Source organism: Glycine max, chromosome 18 (genome assembly GCF_000004515.6).
Source record: "Glycine max cultivar Williams 82 chromosome 18, Glycine_max_v4.0, whole genome shotgun sequence".
NCBI lineage: Eukaryota > Viridiplantae > Streptophyta > Magnoliopsida > Fabales > Fabaceae > Glycine > Glycine max.
The window spans coordinates 25,803,563-25,809,955 of record NC_038254.2 but is presented as its reverse complement, the minus strand read 5'-3'; the positions used below and the strand labels follow the sequence as shown (position 1 = coordinate 25,809,955).

The 6,393-nt window shown below is 33.4% G+C and overlaps 1 pseudogene; it reads left to right on the top strand.

Moving 5' to 3' along the window:
- The first annotated feature begins 464 nt into the window (after positions 1 to 464).
- On the top strand, positions 465 to 3,367 carry LOC100790000 (UDP-glycosyltransferase 91C1-like; annotated as a pseudogene).
- The last annotated feature ends 3,026 nt before the right edge of the window (positions 3,368 to 6,393 follow it).

The following is a 6,393-nucleotide window of genomic DNA, read 5'->3' as shown; positions in this document are numbered from 1 at the left end:
TACTTTTTAGTAGTGCCAAGGACGGAGAGAGGCTCCATCGCTTCTGCTTCTGCTTGCATGGTGATTTTTTATTGTCCTCCATTGCCTCCGATGAAGATAAGCATTGCAGTGGGAGCGGGGATCGACAACGAAAGTGGCAGCAGAGAGAGCGAAAAGGAGATGACGGAGAATGCCTGAGCAACGAGATTGAATGAGATGCAAATTAATTTTAAATTTTTCAAATTAATTAGTTCAGGATCATTTTGTAAATATGTTAATTATTTAAATGATATTTAATAAAATATTAAAATTAAAAATTAAAAAATTAGTACACATGGTATTTATATTTTTTATTTGCTCATGAAGGTATTCAAAACCTTTCAACTAATGGCAGCTTTCAACTCATGGCGGCACGGTAGAATTTACCCAGAATAAATATCCTTCTTTTGCCACTGTTTTGTATCGTGCAACTACCTCCATCCATCATGTCTAAAAACCAAGAGAAAAACCCTCTTCACATAGTAATGTTTCCATGGCTAGCCTTCGGACACATGATCCCAAACCTCGAACGAGCCAAGCTCCTCAAAAGGGGGTCACCACGTGAGTTTCGTATCCACCCCAAGAAATATACAACGTCTCCCCAAACCACACTTATCAAATTCGTTCAGCTTCCACTCCCCAAAGTTGACAACCTCACAGAACACGCAGAGGCCACCAGCGAAGTCCCCTACGACGTCGTTCCATTTCTCAAAACAGCCTACGATGCCCTAGAGGAACCTTTGACCCACTTTCTAGAATCTTCCAAACCGGATTGGGTATTCTACGACTTTGTTCCCTTCTGGACGGGTTCTGCGGCTTCGAAACTCGGTATGGAGAGCGTATTCTTCAGCATTTTATACGGACAAAATTTGAAGGCTACACTGTCGCTCCACTGTGGTTGCGTTTCCCGACCGGCGTCGCATTTCGAAGTTTCGAGGTCACGAGAATCGCAAACTACAGTTTGGGCGATAGCGAATCCAGGGAGTCGGACTCTTGTCGGATGGGTGCTGCTATCCCGAACTACGATCTTGTCGCCATTAGAGGCTGTACCGAATTTGAACCTTAGTGGTTTTAAGGATGTTTCTAAATTCTAACTCTAACTAAAGAAAAATAACAATCGCATAGGTACGAGGGTTTAATTTTTTTTTTAAATATTCAGAAATAATATTCTCATTTCATATTTCAAAAAAAATATTTTCATATTAAAGAAATAATCCGTGAATCAAACTTATTCAACCCTACATTTTGTACAAGATATATATGTTTCAACTAGTTGAAAAATCTAAGACTACTAGAAAAAACGTGAATATCCCTTTTAAGTAGTGTTTTTCATTACTTTATTATATGATATCATTTAATTATATAAACTAAATCATATTATTATATTCTTTTAGTGATTCAAATTAATATAAAAAACATAAAATAAAATTTAATTTCTATAAATATTTAGAAAATATTTAATTTCTATAAGTTATAAAAATATATAATATTTTTAACACAAGATTTGCTAGAACTTTCAAAAAATAGAACTTAAATTTGTATTGTAAATAATACCATACTCATAATAGCAATAATTAATATGATTCAAATTAAATTTTAAGAAAAATCTACACTCTATGTTATGAGGAAAATACTATAAGATAAAAATAACTATTATTATATAAAGAAAATTTTTAAAATAAATATTTTCTAAATAAAATAAAAACAAAAAATTTACATGTTGATCAAAATTCCAAGTCTTTCAAGAGACATGAGTTTAAAAGATATTTTAGTCATAAAATCATCTTTTAGCAAAGCCATTAAAAATAGAGTAAAATGTAGCATTTTTTTCTTCTTTCACGAGAGTATTTATTTAACATAATAAGAGTGAATGAAAGTGTAATGCTTATATCTTTCACAGGGGTAAAAAGAAGAAAATTTAAAGTAAGATTATAATGTAATGTTCATATTTATCGCGATAATGTAATTATAGCTAGACAGTCTTATTTTATGTTATATATAAAATACTTTTTACATTTTATCCTGTCATTTGTTTTATTTTGTCTTGTTTTCTTTTATTATTTAAAAATTTATGCAGATTTATTGTATAAATATACTATTTTTCTTTGCAAATTCAGTTGAAATGTGATATTAGATTAAGATAATATTTCACCTAATTTTTTAACTTCAATTTTACAGAAGAAAAAAATAACTTTTTTAAAAAAATTGAATGATTTTTTTTCTCTTTCTGCCTCTCTCTCCACATACTTTTAGTTCAACCCTGAGTTCATGAATTTTAATTCAAATATGCAGAGTATTATAGTCTTTCTTCTTTGTACTTTTTTCCTTTTCCTTATTGTTTTCAGTTTTCCGTTTTCACCTTTTTGTTCTCACCTACTCTATCTCCACTTTCTCACAAATAATTCTTTTGAGTAAATTTAAATAAAAAATTGACTAAATAACTTTAAGTTGAAATTTAAAATTCTTACTTTAAATTTTAATTTTAAAATAATTTTTGAACTAAAAAATGATTGAGTCACCGTATTATGTGATTATTGTATCATGGAGACTTTTTGGTTTTCCTACTTCCTTCCCAACTATATCTTTCCTAAAGTCTCACTTAAATAATCAATATATTATTGGTCCAAATAATATTAAATTTGATCTTTTTTAAATAATATTTACCTCATCAACTACATCTCACGAAAGTCTTGCCTAAACAATTAATAATAAGTCATTGGTTCAAAAACATTAAATTCAGTTTGTTTAAGTCATTGGTCCAATTAGTTTTTATGTGATAATGAAAAAATAACCATTATATTTTATTATGAATAGTTAAAATTAAAACGCATAAGAATTTTCTTAAAACTTATGACTTTCTAAAATAATCATGTAACTAATTTTTTTGACCTTTATATATAATTATATGATAAATATTTTTCCTTTCATTTTCTAATAAAAATAAGCATTAGCCATTATATATCACTTTTTTTATATTAAAATAAAAAAATTACAGTGTTAGTCCTTCTCAAAAACTATGTGTCCTATCTTCAATTGAAACATGACACTACTGTAACTATATATTTCTCCTCAAACTTTAACGAATCACGTGCTAGAGAATATTTATCAGACACTAGTTCTCCCGGTGGGTCAACTCTCGAGCACAAGGTTTGACGGAGATGACGAGAATGACACATGGCAGTGGATAAAAGATTGGTTAGACAAGCAATTACATGGAGCAGTGGTTTACGTGGCATTTGGAAGCGAAGCTAAACCCAATCAAGACGAAGTCACAAAAATAGCTCTTGGGTTAGAAAAAACAGAGCATTCGTTTTTTAGAGTTGTTTTTGACACCCAGCATTTTTGCTAGAACACCTAATAATTAAGGTAAAAGAGTTAAAATTGCTAATATATATAAAATTTTAAAATTGCTAAAAAATTGTTAGTTTTAAAAAATTGTTGAAACCAAAATTTAAAATATTTTAAAATTGTTAGTTAGTTTTACAAAATTGTTGAAACCAAAATTTAAAATATATTAAAATTGTTAGTTTAAAAAAATGATTGAAACAAAAATTAAAATATATTAAAATTGTTAGTTTTAAAAAATGATTGAAACCAAAAATTTAAAAGATATTAAATTTGTTAGTTTTAAAAAATATTGTGCAAATAATGATTAGAACTAGAGGTCTTAAACGGGCTTTAGGTCGAGTAATAAGAAAAGCCCTAAGGAGGAGAAAGGCTAGTGACGACGATAATGATGTCCCTCAATAGTGAAAGCCTACTGCATCTGCTCGTAGGCAGCGACAAAGAGGCGTGTGCTGTTGAGGATCCTCCTAAGACCGCGGAGGAATTAAATAAAGCGCAGCAACAACAACCTATTGAAGAAGGTGTTACTCAAGTTGAGGGTTTTCTAGGCGGACCCCATGACATCAGTTTTGAGAGATTTTGAAAATCACGTTACTTTGAGAGTTTAGAATGGAGAGGTGTCTAAATCTTAAAAAATATAAAGCACGCAGCTTAAAACTTATTATTTTTTTGTTACATGATCGATATTATTGTTTGCAGGAACGTCCTGAGTTGAAACTATCTTCCCATGGAAGGAAGATGGCTAAGTTTGGTAGGCCTGCTCCAGAGATTGAAGGCCTTGTGACTGCCAACGGACTAAGTCCTTTGATCGCATCTTCCCTAGATACGAGCGATCAAGGACTTATGTTTGCTTTTGTGGAATGCTAGCATAAGGAAACTGGTAGTTTCCATTTGCCCATAGGAGAGGTGACTATCACCTTGAATGATGTGGCGTCGTTGCTACATTTGCTAATCGTAGGGACATTCCATAGCTTCGAGCAACTTCATGTCGATGACACTATCGATATGTTGGTGGAATTACTCGAGGTCAGCGCTGCAGAGGCAAGAGCTGAGATGATTCAATGTCATGGCTCTTATGTTTGACTATCCTGGCTGTGAGACGTGTAGCAAACAAAAATCGAGGCATGTCACTGGATCGTAGCACCACAAGCGTTTTTGTTACATCTACTTGGATGCACACTCTTTGCTAACAAGAGTGCCACACACGTGCACGTGGTATTCTTGGATGCACTGCGTGACTTGACGCAGAGTGGGACTTACGCTTGGGGCGTTGGTGCACTTGTGCATATGTATGATAATTTAAATGAGGCGTCAAAGAGTACGGGGAGACAGCTTGCAGGATATATCACTCTGTTACAGGTTAGTTCACGTGTTAATAAAACATTTTTCATTGGTGTTGGTTATTATATGTTGTCACTTATTTTAATGAATATCTTTGCAAAATATCTATAGTGTTGGATCTATGAGCCTTTCCTGTCTATTGGTTCTACCCTAGCTATCGAGGATTATGACGAGCAGAGGCCACGTGCATGCCAATGGACCTCTAGCAAGGCATTACCCGAGTCACATCCATTTATGACTCTGGCACAGCTAGGGGATCCTCCTAGAGTTCCGCTGGTTCAACAATATGACACATTTGTTGAACCAGATATGCCTCAACAACCGGTGGCGATAGTGGCACCTGATGAACCAGACATTGATGTGCATCGTCCTAGACATCCAGTGCAAATATTTTTTTTTTCGTATTTTATATTTGTTGTTTTGTTTTTTATTTTATTACTAACAATTTTTATGTTTGTTTTTTTCACTTACTAGGATGTTTATGTAGCAATTATTGATAAATTGGAGAGGCTTCTAAACTTGAGGATCTCGACCGAAGGAACAAAAGCCTATACTATTGCTCAAGAATGTCTGAGCATCACCAGAAGCTGCATTGGCCAACCAACTAGAGGTCACAAATCGAGGCGTAGGCGGCGTATGGACGATCATTGAAGTTTTTTTTCCTTATATATGTTAATTTTAATTTTTTGGATAATTTTTTTATTTGGTACATTTATTTATTGAAATTAACATTTGGTTAATTTATAAATTTGGTGCGTTACTTACAGACATGTGGTTAATTATTTTATACAAAATTTTGTTATCTGTTTATCGTTAATTAGCCATTAATGTTGATTTGAGGAATAAATTAATTCGTCCTTAACAAATTACGAATGCATGTTTTTTTGAAACATTTTAGCATCATAAATCATTTTCAAACTTGACAACACATTGTGAATTGCATGCGTCTGTTTAAAAAAATGAATACTACACCTACATACTGACATAGAAATGACAACTCAGTTATTTTAGTTCTGATAGTAACAATGCATGTCTGATGCAACATTAAAGCATAAAACAACATTGTTGTACTTCACAACACAAAGGAAGTGGCACGCGTCTATTTTTTAAAAAAAATAACACAAGCAGTCTAATTGAACAACATCTATAAATACCACAAAATACTCTCAACAATCACACATTCACAAATGCGGGTAACCAATTTGTCATTCAATCTATGCAATTGAAAAATGATGATGATGTTAACACAATGTTAATGTGTAATGATCAATACTCGTGTGTTGGACCAATTGAGTTATTATGTACCATTGGTAGAACACCGGATGGTATATTAAACTTAATTCAAGCCATTATGACTCTTACTCATGATGCCTTGCTATATTACAATGGGAGGTGGAACATGCCACGACAAGGCAACTTTGTGGGTTACTCGTTGTCGCAACCTACCCTTCGGTGGGAGGGCGACCGAGGGCTCATGGGTGCGTCTTCCATGGGAGGAAAATGCGTGGAGTCGCCACCAACCTTTATTCGAGGAAAACGTCGGAAAAACCGGAAAAGGTGTGGTCTACGAACTTTAAGTGTGAAAGGTTCGGGAGTTGTATTCACGCACGAGGAAGGTATTAGCACCCCGCGCGTCCGTCACAAGAGACGACAGCCTTTAATCAAGTGTGCAAATATGACTTCAATTTG